The sequence below is a fragment of the Bombus affinis genome, chromosome 11 (assembly GCF_024516045.1).
Source record: "Bombus affinis isolate iyBomAffi1 chromosome 11, iyBomAffi1.2, whole genome shotgun sequence".
Taxonomy (NCBI): domain Eukaryota; kingdom Metazoa; phylum Arthropoda; class Insecta; order Hymenoptera; family Apidae; genus Bombus; species Bombus affinis.
In genome coordinates this window covers 5,665,718-5,683,727 of record NC_066354.1, presented here as the reverse complement: position 1 = coordinate 5,683,727, position 18,010 = coordinate 5,665,718, and the positions used below count along the sequence as shown (strand labels likewise).

Below are 18,010 nucleotides of genomic sequence, written 5' to 3'. Positions count from 1 at the left end.
CATCTACCGAACAAGTCCCGTGATGAATGCTTCATCGCCATCCATTAACGATTCATCGACACCTATTAACTATCGAGTTCGTTCATAAACTATCTCTAAATTTCGCTTCGAATTTGTCACGGATCGTTGAGTAATTTCGAACGCGGGTCGCTCTCCACTGCCGCTAATATTGTTTTTTATTAAAAGCCTCATGATCGAGATGTTGAAGCACAAGAATGCAATAAGGATTCGTGCACGGGGTTCCGGTGGAACGCCGGACTCCATGAACACGAGGTTAGTCAAGCGTACGAGCAAATGAAAGACGTGGATGCGGCAGCCCTTGTTGAATTGTGCCGTGCTCGTGAATCTCTGTCGTTGCAGTATCATGAACGCGATGAATCAACAATGGCGTGCACGGGCCTGGAGTGGCAATGTCGTTTCCCGGATACTTGTTCGTTGCAATTCACCGAACGACCACGCGTAATACAACGAAACGCTGTTTCCTCGGCCCTCTTTCTAACCTTTAACTCTGTGGATTGCTCCTACCGTACAGAAAAGAGCATCGTCCACGTCTTTTTCTTTTTCTTCTTTTTTTTTTTTTTGCAAGATTAACCGCGTTTCTCGAATGAAATTGCTTGGCCATTGCGTGGAAACTAGCGTCTCATTCCCAAGGATACGGTTTTCAGTATGGCAACGATCTTGGAAACTGCGGAACCGCTTGTCGCGCAATGGCAACGCGAAACGAACTAATTCTCGAGCCGATCTGGCTAAATATCGGGGAAATCGACTACACCTTCTCGGTTAGAATTGTACGTTTCTTGTTAGCCACCGAAGATTAAAGGGGCTTAGTTGGAAGGATTATCGTGATAGGAGAATCCGAGTTAAAACGATGCCGCGGTAAGCGCCGAATAGATTCTAATCTTTCGCCAGAGCGAGAATTAGGAATAATAAATAGATAACTTTATTAACGTCGAAAGTAGCTGAAAGCGAGCAGAAGAGGTGGGACGCGTGACAAAGGGATGTCGTTACCCTGGAGAAATTTCTGCGACGCTTGGCGTCAGCGAAAGGGGTTGAAAAGCGAGCCGAGGCCGGGTTCGAACGAAAGGGGAATGTCGGCGATGCTAATGAAAAAAGCAAACCTTTCAACGGGCACCGACTGTCACGAACGTCGATCGTTAATCGCGGCATCGCGCGCTTGCGAGCGTTTCCCGGCGACGAGGACAAAGGAGCAGCGATGCACGAATGAAATCAGTCTAGAATGAATTATGCATACGCCGCGCGGAAACACGAAACGCTCGTAGGGAATCAAAAGGCGTTTCTACCCTTAAATTTCCGACGACCTCGGCACGCTGCCAACGCCAACCTGTGCGGTCTAAATGTTACCCACCGGCCTCTAATTAACGATACTCGCCGTTTACCCTCCGGAGAATCGAACGCCTCATTCAATGGAACGTCTAATTATTTTTACAAATTACAAGACCCAAGAAAACGTCGATAATGCGTGCAAAAGGAAGAATCTTCTTTTCTTTCGACTATCTGCTGGATTTAATTAGTCACTCGTGGTGAATGATGTCAAACTCGTTAATTCTATTTAAGCAGACCTATCAAAGTAATCGTGCTCCATTTTTCGTAGTATAACATTAACACATTCTGCATCGTATCTGCAATTTACTTCACGTATGTGTACGCCACCGGCAAAAAATGTATATATACTCTTTTTCCTCGAGAATCTCTCTATATCTCTTGCATGGCCGTATTTGGCCCTTTCTCAACTACATACCAACTTTCTCAACTCATACCAACGTATTCTAGTACGATAGATTTACTACGACCACGTGGGAAAACAAAGTGAAAATATACGCGAGAAGAGGAGAAGAATAAAGAGGAAAAGGAAAGGAAAAGGATACCGCCCGGAAAAGGGACGGAAATCGGCGCGATGAATTATGCATACCAGGAATCGAAGCATGGCTATACGTGCAACATTGATCGTCGAAATGCCGCATTACGTATTTGGAGCGTGTACGTCGCGAGATATCGCGAAAATATTCGCAACGATGCGACGCGGCAATACGCGACGCGGCTGGAACCACGCTAGAAAAAGAAGAAACGAGAAGAGAAAAAAACACTTTCCACTGGCGTATTTTTCAACGACGAACCGATAACCGCATTGTTCGTCCCGCTCACATAATTCTACGCGTCGGGCGGAAATCCTCGAGAAAACTAAATAACTCGGCGAGAATCGAAACGAGCGATCGACACGAAATCAGCCAACCATGTTTTATCGAATCTATGAATCGACGCGTTGACGCGTTTAATTCTTTGCCACTGGTGCACGATGCGTAAAGTACGATGAAAATGTCGAAAGTAATAAAAATAGTTAGAATAATCGATGAAATAATTAGGATAACTTAAATAAAATAAAATAATATATAAAATAATTAATATTAAATATTAATATATAATTAATATATAAAATAATTCATAAAATAAGTAATTAAAACGAAGGACTGTATGAAAATGAGCGAGCCACCGAATTTGCCAACCTTCTACACCGATGATCTTGAATTACATAGAGCCCGGGGAAAGGTATTTCATTGGCTTCCTTCAGCTTCGAATTCGAGCTTTCCGATACAGCGCGTCAGACGGTTTAATTTGCCTCCACTTTGACACAAAAGCTCTGCTGGATCGTCTACAAAAGTTTCTTTCCGGAGTCTCAGCTTCACGACCGTCCCAGCCTTCCCGGAAATTTTCCGGAATAATTCTACGCGTTACTCGTCGACGCTGCTGTAAATGCCAAGGTGTGAATAATTACGCGCGAGCAAAATGTTGCGACAAAGCGAACAAAGTTGTCGAGACCGCGAATTATCGTCGACTAACTATCGACTCACGCGTCGATCGTTCGTTCCTCGTCGACGACACACCGTTATACGCGTAGCAGTATTCGAAACGATGGACGACAAAGCGAATGATTCGATGCGACGAATCGTATTAACGCGACCATGAATTGCTAAATCCTCCAACGAGACACAGTCAATGCCTTTATATCGTTCGCTTGTTTTTGAAACACGATATTTTCAGTAATTAAGAAATTGAAAGGATCGATGGATTATTTTAAGAACAGTGAATAATTCTGGCTTGCTAGCTTTTATGCTCGTTTTGTCCAATTAAAGCTCGGCCTGAGCCGGAGAATTTCTAAAAAAGGATCGAGTTGCGTTTCCGTAAAGCTCGAAATTATTGCCGATGTATGAAGAATACGTGACACGTATTATTTTATTCGTGTAAGCGGCGCATCGTGTCAATGATCGTAAAGGTGGAGCTGGTGCAAATTAATTAGGGGCACTCCCGTCACGTCGAATCGATAATCATTAATTAGGTTGATGTCAAAAGATGACACCCATCCATCTCTTGTCAGACAATGCACCTACCCTTATGAAATAATTTTAGGTTTTAATAAATTGCAATTAAGCTCATATTTTGGCACGATACTGCTTTAAACGGATCCGATTGTGGGAGAGAGAAGATCGATCATGCACCGATTTAAAATCGAAGAATGTACAAGCTTAGTTTCAATTAGTCTTTCAAGTAGTTACAAAGGAATTTTTAAAGCGTTTCAAATTAATTTATGTCTGACTTCTGGCTTTTAACACTTTGGGGACTGCAGACGCGAATTAGCATTTTACATACTTCAATGCGGTATCCTATAAAAACGTTAACTACCGTTAAATGAAACAGTAAAAAAAGCAATGGATTTTACGTTACATGCTTGAATAATACGAAACCGTTATTAGTATATTAGATATAATATCGATTGCTCGGAAAGTTCGTGACGATTTTTAAGAAATTTAATAAAATAATAAATTTTGCTTAGTGTGTCTCCATCGGGAAAATTATTTTCAAGCATATCACACTAAAAAACGTTACTAGAAGTATCATTAAGTGCGCTGGTTGATTTTTAATAAAAATATTACGCTTATTAGACGCTGCTCGGGTCAGTTGCTTCCGATTTTTAACTCTTTGATCGACATAAAAAATCACATTGAAAGGTTTTTCGCCGAAAAACCTGAGAGCTTCTGAAAGCATGGAATATTCAAATTGCGTGAAAAATGGAGAAAGATCGTGGAACAAAATGGCACCTATATGATTCAATAAACATATATCGAATCGAAATGTAGATCGAAACGAACTTTCCGAGCGACCGTTTGAATATTTTCAATCGCTCCAAAAATACGTAAGTAAATGTTAAAAGTAAGAAATAAATTAATACATATGTAATACATATAATTAACGTACTTAGTTAAAAAAGATACATTTTTATTCTATTATTTATTATCGTATGTCATAGTAAAGGCGAACATGTTAATCGACATTTAAAGGTATCCAGTTCGCACAAGACGCGGCAGATGCGTCGAAGTTTGGTAAAAGACTTAGCATAAACGTGGCCAGCTAAATCATTTCGTTCGGAACGGCTATTTTATTCAGGGTGCAAAATGCGGCTGACAGGGCATATATCTCGCGGAAGAATTGTTTATGACAGTGTGATGCGTTTACTAAGCTCTTGTTCCCCAGTTCTGATGCATGCACGCGAATATTTCCGCCGCGTTATTAATATGAAAGTTCATACAGCATGCGATAAATGTGGAAAAGATTACGTCCAAAGGACGAGCTATTTATTCAAAGAGGGAGATGTGTTTCTACCGACACATTAAAACATCGCTTTTTGCCTCAATTTTTTCGGAACATCTTTTGCAATAGTAGCTGCTACGAGATACGCTTGGAAACATCGAGGCATTTCTAAAAGCATTTGGTATTTCGTTCGGTACATGATACATCCGTACGAGAATGCTGAACAAAGACTACCGTGATTTTCATCAAACGAAACATCTTCTCTAAAACTGAATCCTCGGGAAAATAAGAGCTATAAAAAAAATGCAGCCGCTCGTAAACCGCTGCGCCTATATTCTCACGAATTTCCAGCGACCCGTTCAATCTCCCTCGCTCCGTTGCAGTAAATAGCTCGCACGGAGCCATCATTTGCCAGAGATCCACATATTTAGCCATTTACTGCCTCTCAAGGGATCTACCCTTCATAAGGACGTCACCAGCCAGTTGCACACGTTCCGATATCGTACTGCACCATACGAATCGACGATAGGACTGGTCTCCGTAAGAATATCCGACTGTTCCCGTGGCAAATGTGAGGAAATTACATCGCACTTGTTAAGGGAAAGACGATAGATGGAGAGATAGTGAAATCCACGTGATTAATGTTTCGTTACGTTTCACCCGTGCCCAAAAGTCTCAGAATGTAGATTAACATATTTATTTCAAAGTGGAGAAAACTGAATAATTGTTAGAAGATATATAAACGCTAATTTAATTTGATATCTTTTATGCAAAGAAATTATGCCAATATATTAACAGGATGTGTGTAAAACTTAAGGTCGATTATCTACATCAAATACTATATAGAATTGTACCGAAAGCGAAAGAATTTTGGTTCTAGAGATTTTGAAGAAGGAATCTTCAAAGATCGGGCTAAATACAATTAATTCAGAATTTCTAAAGCCCGCACGTCGATGTCGTATTTGCGGCTCCGAATATATCGACAGACATGGATGACTACCGGACGAGAACGCGTTAGATAAAGCTCATAATTAATAACACGAGACGCGGACGAGCAAACACAACGGACCGACGAACCACGGCGAACCTCGTATTTGGCCAACCGCAAATTCGATTTGCGCGATATTATTTGAATACGTCGGGGAAGCGCGTAGCCGTTTCCGGCAGGCATCGTTGATCGAGATTATCGCCGATGGATCGAACTAATCGGAAACCAATCGACGTTCTTTCCATAAAACTTTTTTTTTTAAATATCCACTCGGCTGATACATCGCAGAGCTTTCGCCGAACCTGTTTCATCGTAATTTCTTCCATCCACTTTCATCGTAATTCCTTTCATCCACTTTCATCGTAAGTAAACTGGCTTTCCCGTCGATGAGCCGATTAATGAAATTGGGACGCAGAGATTCGACAAGTAGCAAGCTTGCGTCGAATATACAGAGAGCAAAGAGCGAAACGCGAATTAAACGATGGAGCGGAGAGATCGTGAGTTTCTGGCCAGTCGGTTCGTTGAGTCTTAACAATTAACTTCGCATATCGACGAACCGCAATCGGTTGCAGAGCACGTTACATAACATCGTAATAGAATTTCTCCATTCGGTTACATCGACCGGTTGCAAATTTAGTTTATCGGATATTATTTGATTACAACAGATATAGATAGTCGAGCCGCGCCTTTGTGATCCAATGAAACAACGACCGTGTAATTCGATTCGCATCCACGGGAGAAATGAGTCCCTCCATCGGTGAACCATCGGTGAACCATCGGTGAATTTCGTAAACATGTACTCATCCCTGGCATTTTCCACCGAACATTGTACTCTTTTTTTACCGCTTTCCCTCGTTTTATATAGAATTATATATAATTCTCCCCTGTTTTATCCGTTTTTTGATCGCTGGTAATTTATTGATAATAAATTCGAAAATTTCATTTCGTCCAGATTTAATCGCATTATATAGAAATTTCGTAATGTTTTATATAATATTGTCGAATTTTATTTATCATCGAATAAGTCTCAAATCTTTCCGAGTTCACGTTCCCGCTCGCAAACGTTAAAAATTCTACCGAATGGAATAATTGAACTACCTGATAGATGACAGAGGATTGAACAGAACGTCTGATTTAATTGCATTGTCGCAATGTGTTGGGATAGGGTTTATAATTCATATCTGGAAAAGGTTTAAGACTAAACCGACAATCCAATACGTACGATACGTGCATAAAAGTTTCCTATGATAAAAATTCAAATACTTTCGCGAGCCATCGTATAGGGATGCTCGTCGTCCGCACGAATGATCGACGCTTGGGGAAATATTAAAATTCATAAAGCACCAGCCAGAGTAAGACGGATGTCCCGTAATGGAACAGCGATGGCCGTTTTCGGCATGCCAAATCGAGAAACGCACAAACATATACCGTGTATCGGAGCTCGTGTTACGTCGAAACAACGACCGGTATCGATCTCCTGTTAGAACAGGCAGAGTCCAATTATTTAAGGATTGCGTATATACGTCGACCTGGTGCCACGTTGGGTTCCGAATTCGCATGCATTCGGGCAGATATTTCCAGGCACCTTTGACGTGTGCGGTTCCAATTTCGTACAATAATTGCTTCAATTCGCTAACTGAGATTTCGTGGCGTTAATGAAAGCGACGAAAATCGATGCGTAAAACGCGAAGATTTGATGAACGTTAAGCCTTCTCGCGATGAATGAATCGTTTGGAGGGTCAAAGGGAGAAGGCTTCGTAAATAAGCGAGGAGAAAGGAAGAGTTTCGATGAAAAATCAAATGGGTGTGACGCGAATTCAGCTCCATAAGCCTCGGTGAAACGTTATTAGTGAGATTGAATGGCTTCTGTAACCGGTGATGCCGGATCCGCTTTGAACCCCGTCGCAATATTACGTGTAATAAATTGTCGGAGCTACGTAATGGATTTCGTTGGTCTTACAGAGAGAAATCTGTCCTGGATTTCTTGTCGCATCCGGCCGCGTGGGCCAGCTGCCATTTAAATTGCTTCGATCCAGCCCCGATACGTGTCGACGACGTTATCGGAAAATAATTATCGACGTGCATTTAGAAATTAAGCGGCCAATAATGTTGCGACAGATATTATAATCGAATTTGGATCGCGTCCCCGACAGCTTTCAGCAGGTCCCGCCATTATCCATCTGACGTTTAGTCCTCGTATACGGTCTTCTATCTTCCTTTACAAAATTACTATTCGATAAAATATCATCAATAATAAGTTATCAATAATAGGAATTAACGAGCAGTGTCCATTACATGCATTAAAGTATAGAATGGAAAACTCCTTCAGATAACAGAGCGTAAACACGAAAAATACAAATAATAGTAGCGATCAACAAATACAATTGCTTGTTTAAAAACTTGTACTAATTGTAGAAAAACAGTTCACGATATCACGAGAAAGCATATACTACATGCTATACAGTGTAAAGAGAAACGTTTAATAGAACCACACATGTCCCATACTTTTTTACTTAGAAATGCAAGAAGGTGTCTTCGCTGTGGTCTTCAAGAAGGTACATATTAACGAACGTGTTTCCTATCGATCGTTAATACCAATTAGTTAATTTAATTCGTTGTTAACACCAGCGCTCTATGTGTACAGGGGTTGAACAAAATAATGGAAACACTTCTTACGTGTCGTATACTTATTCCACATACATACATGCATATAAATCTATGGTATACATTCACTGCTCAATTTACGCGGAATGTACGTTCCGCGTGACTTCGTTTCGCGCGAATGAAAATCGCGTAAATAAAGTCTGTCAGTATAAAAGAAAAAATATGTACACATATGACGAATAGCGCAACCTAATGTACTTTTAGCCTTATCTCGTGCATTACTGACCCGTTAAATCTACAACACTGGCCGTGTAAATTGAGATCGCGCATAAAAACTACACTTAGATTGTGTTATAATTTACAGCGTAAAGAAAAGCGTCCAGTGTATGAGAAGTACTTTCGTTATTTTTCCTGACCCCTGTACATGTATATATACATTTAAACGAGCTCTTAACACGCTACTAATAATCAATGAAGCAAACACTGGCCATTCAATTATTCCTATTTCGATTATTCCGCGAGTAGTAGTCCCGCTGATGCTGGTTTGAGACCGGAAGCAGGAACCCGGACGATCCCCGGATGACTCGTGGACCGTAAACGAGGCGACTTCGATCGAAAGCATTTTGAATCAACAAGCGGCAATCCGATGTGCCAAGCCGTGCCGCACCAGGGTGGCATTAAACGGTCTCACGCGTATTTGCGAGCGTACTCGACAGTCTCATACACTTCCTCTCGCCTACCAACCGACACAATCGTTCTGTTAATCAGTACAGAGATTGCCTGTTAGCAACGTCATATGTCTCCCCCTTCCTAGACAACCCGTTAAATCTACAAGCCTCTCCGACGTGATATGTACAATTTAACTGTACGCAGCTTCGTCTCGATGCGCGGGTCCGCAGAATTTTCATCTGTCTACACATCATACGGTACACGTAATTTCCTCGAATCTGAAACTACCTCGTCCACGATGTCGGACAATGAACCAAGAAGAACGATTAATCTTGGAACAGGGGCCATAACCTTACGGGAAGGCCAACTTGCAACAGCGGCGCCATTAATTACGAATTAATTATCGATCGTCCCGATGGATTTCCATTAGGATGGTTCGATAATTAATATTTCCTGGCGCGGCCTGTGGAGTGGAAATCCGGAGAAGTAGGAAACGAAGGAGGAAGGAATTTTCTTTGAAAGATAGAATTAAGGAACTGCTGTTCTACGATGGATATTCATTGAGGAATGATCGATAATTGACCCTTGCTCGGTAAAAAGTGGATCGTTATTGTCACGAGCATTCTACTTGATAGCGACAGAGAAAAAGTTTCCCTTCGATGGTGTTGAGGTTGGATAAAGTGTAAGGTATAAAATATATATATATTTAATAGAGAAGTGTAATAATAAGTAGGAATGCAATTTGATCTGGTCCAGATCCGCACGCTAGCAGTGTTACCTTATAACTAAAAACCCCGAAGCCAACGTCGCCTGTCTATTGTTTATGGTCTGCCTTCATGCTAGTCTTTTGTCTATATGCTGTCGATGGCTTCAGCGCTTGAGAAAACTAAAAAGGCCAGATGTAGAGTTTTCGTAGAAGTGGTGACCACTTCAACAGATGGAAAGATGTTTTAATTCAATGTGACAACTAGATTTATTTAAAGAATAAATATCTTAATATCTTATAAATATCTTTCACGCTGTTAACATAGACACGTGAGTATGACTCTCTTGATGGTAATTCAGAGTAAAAGTTCGCCTCGGTACGTCTGTTTTAGATTAGGAAACTAACGATGTCCAACAAGTGGAATTAAATGTTTCATCGTTAGTCGGCGCTAGGTGAGGAGTACGAAAATGATCGCTAACAGAGATTACAAATAACAGTACAGTGACATTATTACAGGATGATAATGTGTATAAACAAAATTTCGTGTAAAATGAATCTTCAGCCGTGTTAACCTTCAAGGATTAATTTCTTGGTCACATATAATATGAAGAAAAACCACGAGTCTCTTTATCTTACACTTCAAGCTTGCGCCAGCAAGAGTTTGTTTATCTAAAAGACCAAGTAATTCTCGCGTCTCTAACCTTTCTATCCAGCTGTTGGTCGTGGCTGGCGTAGATAAGAAAAGATAAGTGCGCGAGTGACGAGGCAACAGGTGACTCCGAAACGCACAACTCCTCCCTCGAGAGAGAAAGAGAGAGAGAGAGAGAGAAAGATCCAGATGAGGTAAACGTGCTGCCACCAATAAAATCTCCTTTATTTGCAACCAAAACGGTAATGCATAGCTCGAAAAAGAGAATGAAGAAAGAAAAAGAAAGAAAGAAGAAGAAGAAAGAAAGAAGAATTTTTTTCCTCTTCAACGATGGCAATACCGCAGATTTCACCAGAGCTTTAACGAAAAAGCTTTAACGAAATTGTAGAAGCACCGGTCAACCGGTCATCGGCCAATCATCTGCCAACTAATTGCTATCGGCCGCCGATACACCACCCTCCGACATCCCCTGACGCGAACTCTAATTACATTTTGAAATTACGTCAGGCACGTAACTTCCGGCCAAAGACGAGCTAGCGATAAACGGATCAGAGACTGTTATCGAAGGGTCGTTCGGCTAATCGATTTCGCTCTTGGCTTCCAGTGGCCGCGTTTTCCTTCGCGGCAAATTTGTTTGCGGCTCATCTCTCCTCGTCGACGCTGTAACGGCTCCATACTATTCGACGTTTCTTCACGCAATATCGTTGACGTTATGGCAAATGTAGAGGCGTTTTATTAGGCTTTTGAAGTCATGCCGTAAATCGGTAGTTGGAAATAAAATTTTATTAACTGTCACTACTTTTGAAACGGAATTTGATTAACCTGTCGCTGCTTTGAAATAAAATTTGATCGTCCTGTCGCTACTTTAGAACGAAGCTGTATTTACTATTTTGATATTAACTTATTGATTATTGACAATTTGTACTATAGCGTTCGAAATACTTCGTGATTAAGTCACTCGGGTATTCATACAGTTTCGAAGTTGTAATTAAGAAAAAGACATTGACTGGCGTAGCTTCGTTTAAAAATAAGCACCAGGTTAAGTAGCTTCGAAAATCCTTAAAAGCACATGGTTATTAACGTAGGTCGTCAGGTAATATTTGGGAAACTTTGTTGTAGCGGCTATTTCGCTTTCGTCCTTTTAATTATTCCATCGTTACAATCATTAGCGTGTTATTAATAGGGGAAACTTTTCGGCGTTATTCCGTCCGTCTAGAATACTACTCTAGAAAGAAGTTTCCCGACAATTCGTGAAATACTTGGCGGGAATTGGAAAGTGGCCCGATCCCGACGAGCATATCGCCGGAACTTCCAAAGTCAAATTAACTGGCCGACTTAACTCGACGGGAACCGAGTTCGCTAATTGGGGACGCGTTCTGGCCGCCAGACGAGCGTAACGCCCATCGGCTTTTCGCTCCCCCTTGCCTCCCTTCTATGCAACCTTCCTTCGTCCAGCGCCCTCTCCGTTTTGTGAAAATTGTTTTCCATATGTTGGAACGAATACGTTGTAATGTTAAATGGTTCGTCGAACATTGTTTCGGATGAACTGCACCATTTCGAAACGTTTCACGTCGGTTCTCTACACATTTAGCGCAATTTTATATATACGCATAACCATCGGGGATAGCTGTTTTTGATGACGTTGAGTGCTTTAACGTTATACCATGGACACGCTTAATGCCCTGTTGATATTTCCGAACTTTACGCTTGAAACGCTTCAAACAACCGATCTCAACGGCAGAATTTAATACGCGGCAATCGAGCTGCCAGAGAAATTGATAATATATCCCTTATAACACGCATCCGATGGCCTGAATGATGTTCAATTTCCAACAAAAGCTACTCTATCGCTACGCGATATTAAACATCTGTTAACAGTAGTTTCAAATCCATCATGGTCTTAAATATTTATACGATAATCCTTGTGATATATAGGGATTTTTTTTTATATATATTAAAACATCATGCGTAGAATAGCATCGATTGACGCGATGACACGCAATTTTCAACGTTTTTCATTGGAGAGTGAAACTGTCAGCTTTTTCGTTGCACTCCGGCGACCTTTTCTGGCATTCCAATGTATAAATCTTTATCAAATTATTATGTACCATGATTAACTCATTAATTTATTCATTTATTTTTTATATTCTTGTATTCTACTGTTTTTCTAATATCGAAGACATTAAATCACGTAGTACCTGTACAGAGTAATGCACGTTACGAAAGTAATCGATTCTAGTGCAAAACCAACCAGCTGCTTGTGCAAATTCCGAACTTCACGTGTCGTGGTTTACGAAAGAATTGTGTCTTCAACCTCTCATCGGTTACTATAAATACCTACAACTACACTATGTTAATCAAACATTATATATCGTTTGGGCGAATAACCGCCGTCCATTCAGCGGTCAACCAATGGGTCAGCTGGTAAGTCACTTTCTCCAAAATTATAGCCGATGACTACTGTAGACGTCCCTGGTGAGATTTCTCTTTTGATCATTGACGAAAAATAATCTACAATCCTTATGAAAGTTTCTCCTGAATTTTGGTAACAGCTTCCCAGGATACACTCTAGGATCATGAAAATGTTTAGAACCGTTTTGAAGAAACTTGGAAAAAATTCGACACCGAGAAACAACTCTACTACTGTGTTGAGAAAGGATAGATTTTTAGGAAAGGAATCAAGGTCCAAGAAAATATCCTGTAATAAAAAGAGGGTAAATACACGAAGAAGGTGTTGCGCGAGGAATAAAAAGGAACAGTGAAAACGTACTAAAAGAAGTAATTGGAGCAATGAAAGGAGCTAGAGTACTAAAAAAGAGAATTGCAACAGTAAAAATAGTGAGTCAAGAACAAATAGAGGAAATTATTTCTAGTGTTTTGTAAAAAAACATAAAGGGGAAAAGATTCTAGAACGGAAGGGAGAATGAAGCTTCGACGAGTGAAGATATTTCCACACGGAAAAAGATTAGAGACATACTCGAACAGATTCGAATGTTGACTATTGTATATGTGCGCAAGACGGTATACAGCGAAGACGTATTGGTGTTTCAAGCAGGCCGCAAACATTACTTGACTGTTGAGCGCTGCGACCAATCGAGCGTGCTCCACACGAATAAGGGTCGTTTTCAATGGGACACGATTTTCGAATTCCCTGTCAAGTGCAATCTTCCAGCGCGCTTTTTTGCTTTTGTTCGGTTCACAATGCTCCCGATGTCGTTCACCGTTTCATCGATTTTACGCCACGCGGCTGCCTGTAAAACGCCCCGAAAGGATTTGGCGTCCAACGTTTCGCCGGGCCCGCTATTTGCGGCTGAAAATAATTAACAAAACGCCCATGGAACAAGCTCCGTGCTTCAACCGTGAAAATAACGACTATCGACCAAAGATACGATCTGACACGAGCATAACCAGGAAGGTTTTAACGGCGACAAGCATGAGAGACGCGTGTTTGTCAGGTTTAGAGCTGCAGGCTGGTGAAATTATTTGGGTTAAGTGTTTGATACAAGGCCAAGTTTATGACACGACAGAGAAGATTTGTTTCGCCAAGCAGATTTCAACGTTTCTGTCGTGTGTGATCTATCGGACGATAACTAATATTCGCTTATACAATGTGTCGTAACATATGCGCGGATATTTGTAAAGTCAATTCCAGACGCGGAACTAATGAAAAACGCTTATGTACCAAAATTATTTCTTGAGGTTTATATTTCAAGTGATGAACAATTTTATTTTACGCTAGAAATATATCGGTATTAATAAATCAAACGACGAACCTTTCTCTCTGTCTCACGTCAGGTCCACGAACTAGAACAAACGACTTGGACTGTTATATCGGAGTGACTAAAATTCCAACAAAATTCAATCAACAACTACACAGAGTTCTAAATCAATAAGCAAAGTTCGAAATGGACATTCCGAGTTGCAATGGAGTCAAACAGTATAGTTTTAATGGAGAAATTATCAAACGCCAGAAATTTCTGCGCGACTCCAATTCCATTAAATTGGTTGGTCTTTGGAAGAAGTTCGGGATTTTTAGACGGCACTGTGCAATATTCAGGGACGACAGGCGACCCTAACTGGAGGCTGAGGGCGGCAGGAATTCGTGGATTCCATATTCATGAGTTGGGAAGGCGAGCCGCGAAAACTTTCGCCCTCGTTAAATATAACGACCGCATGTTAGAAGAAGGAATAACGACGCCGATGCAAAAACTGGAATATCGTTTCGGTGGCTGTGATTAAGAGCAGACGGCCAGAGGTAGCAGACCAGCTGCATCCAGGGAAAAATATGGCGTCGAAGCGAAACCCGGCAAGAACTCGCCTCGTGATAACAATTTATTCGCCACTGAGAGTATCGAATTCGATAGCAGCAGAGGAAACGCGTTTCTTACGTACATCGGCAAAACATATTGTCGTGGTATGGACTGGAAAGTTTTGATATACTTCTTTTGTTAGATATCGTCTTTATTGCCCCGCTGCAAAAAACCGTTTTATTAGCTTTTTTACCGAGCGCCGTGATATCGCTGCGAAGTCAAGTGCCGCCTTGCGGTTTCGTACCAGCCATTTGAAAACGATGCAATGTTCGGCTGTAACGTATTCCCAACTCCTAGAAGCATCGTCGCTGAAATATTTTAATTAATCAAGAACTTTATTCTCCGCCGTTTCGTTACTCGACGAAATATAACGAATCTGTCATAACAATAAACGTGGAACAATATTTTACGAGAAACATCAGTGGACCGCGACCTTACTATACCACTATGATTCTCAATCGTTCGATCGAAGATCCCAGACGAAAGATACGATAAATATATCAAACAGAAAATTGAAAGTTGAAAAGAGAAACAACCTGTTGGATGCAAAGATGTAGGTCTTTTAAAGATGTGTAACGAGTCGACTGACTCTTATGGAAGCCAGAAGTATACTTGATACAAACAATATTTGAATATCACGAGCAACGTTATAAAAATCTATACGAAGAGATACGCGTTTTAGCTTCAATACCAAACGAAAGGACAATTTTGATAACGTGGAATTGATCGACCGTAAAAGAATCGACCTATACGCGTTATGACGTAGACGCTCGCAATCTTCGATTATCAGGAAACTTGGTAAAAAGACTATTTATAGAAATGGAATCGCAACAAATGACTGGAGAAAGAAAATAGTAGAAGAAAAATTAGAAATAGGTGAGGAAGGCTGGATACCAGCCAACGACTCGTCCACTTGCTCTACTTACGAACGAATAGCCAATAAGGATCAGCCTACGTTCACCGTTATCGGCCATAAAAATTTACCCGGTCGTGCCGCCGTAAAATTTAAATACAGCTCGCAGCGATCCCATGCGAACCCGCCATCCTGTGCAATCTGACGGTTTCGTTTATCACCGATAATTCGATCTAGCTTCTAGAGGACTCTACTCGTGCCAGAAAATGGCCGAAAGCTTGACCTAAAATCAATTTTAACTCGCATAGAGCTGATTGGCGCATTTATCGCGAGAAAAGTGGGAATTTCTATGCAAAACGAAAATGGAAGCGATTCGGAGCGAAACGAATTCAAGGCGAAGTAATAACGTCAAAAACGGCGCTTTAACGTCGATAGGAAAATCATACTCTTTGAAAGGGGATTCGTCTTTAGGATCTAGTTACCTTTAGGATTCCTTTAGGTAGCTTAATAAGCAGTAAAAGCACGTAGATACTGAGATAGTAGTAACAACCATCAATAACCGCGAACAGGTAATAGTAAACTTGTCTGGCTCGTGAAAATCTGCTTGCAGGCTATACTGGTCGGAGGCTAAATACTCACTCATAAAAGGCAATCTTTAGTGCACGCCGCCCGGTATATAATATCGCACCGCGATACTACGCAAGTTTGTTGTTCCGACCTCGTATACAACGGCTGTATTAACTTTCTGTCATGGAAATATCGCAGTTGCCGATATTAGTTCGCCTACGCGGCGTATAAATCACCGGCGACTAGGTACGAATGAAACATCACAAGCTGCTAACGAGCAGGATGGAGAAAGTTTTCCTTAGCGCCTGCAAAAATGCTAAGATGGAATAAATTGAATAAACTTTTGCTAGAAAATTTCGTGCGAAGAGAGTGAATATTTTAGCCGAGGTACATTTTACTTATCGATCACGATAGTAATTTTGGATTACATCGATGCGACAGCGAATTACCAGCGTTCTCTGCCGCAGAAACTGGGTTAAAACAATCTACCTGCCAATTAGCGACAATAGGATGTAATTCAAATAAAGCGATAAACACGGGCATGTTTGATCGCAGCAGGAAAATGGAACAGAGAACAGCAGGAGTCTCGATTTTCCGGCCGGCTTTGAAACAATATTTGAGACGCGGCAATAATGGAACAATAACGGCACGATCAAAGTTCGGACATTGTTTCATGTGCGACGTGTCTGAAACAGCGGACAGTTAGCTATGTATTAGCCTACTTAACAAGTAGCGGATTACGATCCGATGAAACTACGATGGGACAGGATGCTTTGCATTAGTAGGAAGATAAGCAAACTCGTAGTTTGATTTTCATCAGCGATCCAATCGTCGTCCGTATCTTGTCGCTGCTACTCGCCAACAGCAGTTGAGCAATGAAACGTGAAACGCCGCTAACTCTGGTCCAAGTTCATTTGAAGTGTATTGAGCCGCGTTCGCTGCGTGATTATCTCGTGACGCGACACTGAATCAACCACTAGCCGCGAATCAAGCTGCATTGTCGTCTATCCTTTGATTAGAAACCGTCGCGTTATTCGAACTTAATTGACCGTTCCTCCGCTAGAATGCATTTCGTAGACCAGAAATGACTACTGCATTCGAAACCATTGTTTGACACCATCATCCGTTTGATATACGCGTGCGAGAGAGAACTGGAACAAGAGAATTGACCCAAAAGGCTCTTGACAGTGTCGAATGAAAATCGCGCATATGCGAGGTTAACACGAACAGAGAAAGAGAGAAAGAGAGAGAGAGAGAGCGCTAACCAGGGGAAAGGGGTAACATCATCGAGTAGCCGTGCTGCGTTTCAATCTGCTCGCCATTTACGCGAATATTGACGTGCCGTGCGCTCCGCGTAATTCACTTTTGTCGGACCAGCCGCGAATACTTAATCACGAAATTCTGCTATAAAGTGGAAATCAATTTTTGGCCCGCTTAACCGTTCACGTATCACGCCGGTTCACTCGCGCGAGAAACGCCAAAGTTAGATTAGAATTAACTAGAGAGGAACGAAACTGTAAAGATCAGAGCGTGCTGGCTTGGAAAGTTGAAACAGTATTATTGGAAAGATAGAAGAAAAGAGACGGAGAAGTGGAGGGACGGTGAATGAAGAAGAGAAAAATGACGGAGAAAATAGATAGACACATACGAGTTAAAAGTAGAGGATCGGAAAGCGTAAATTTTGTCGCGTGCTAGATTGAAGAAGTTTCTTTCGTTCAAGTGAGAAACAAAAGAACGAGGCTTCATCGGGAAAGAAGAACAAAATCCACTACCTCAGGTCTGCCTATAGCGGTATGTTTCTACTTGACCGCTTTCAGTTGGCCGCTTTAAACGGCAGTAGAAAAGGAACGTGACATTCCGGCAGATGTGAATGATCGTATATCAGGCATTTAGAAATCAAATTATAAACTTTGCATCAGGCCATTAATATTTGATCTTCCAGAAATCCTTCGATGACAACCTCAATGCTAACTCGGTTTTCGAGATCAGTTTTCTATGTCTGCAAATATCCTTACGAAGAGTACTCTATGTGAAATACGTGTAAACCTGTCTGCAAATATCC

At 41.3% G+C, this 18,010-nt stretch overlaps 1 protein-coding gene and 1 long non-coding RNA gene across 5 annotated transcripts in view; both read right to left on the bottom strand.

Moving 5' to 3' along the window:
- Positions 1–18,010, bottom strand: part of LOC126921712 (uncharacterized) — a 167,594-nt gene that overhangs the window by 82,343 nt on the left and 67,241 nt on the right. The window lies entirely within an intron of this gene.
- The window catches only part of LOC126921806 (uncharacterized), a 37,726-nt gene that overhangs the window by 5,579 nt on the left and 14,137 nt on the right, over positions 1–18,010 (bottom strand). Inside the window, exon 2 of the long non-coding RNA XR_007712562.1 lies at positions 2,523–17,994. This is a non-coding gene — a long non-coding RNA (uncharacterized LOC126921806). The remainder of the gene's footprint in view (positions 1–2,522; positions 17,995–18,010) is intronic.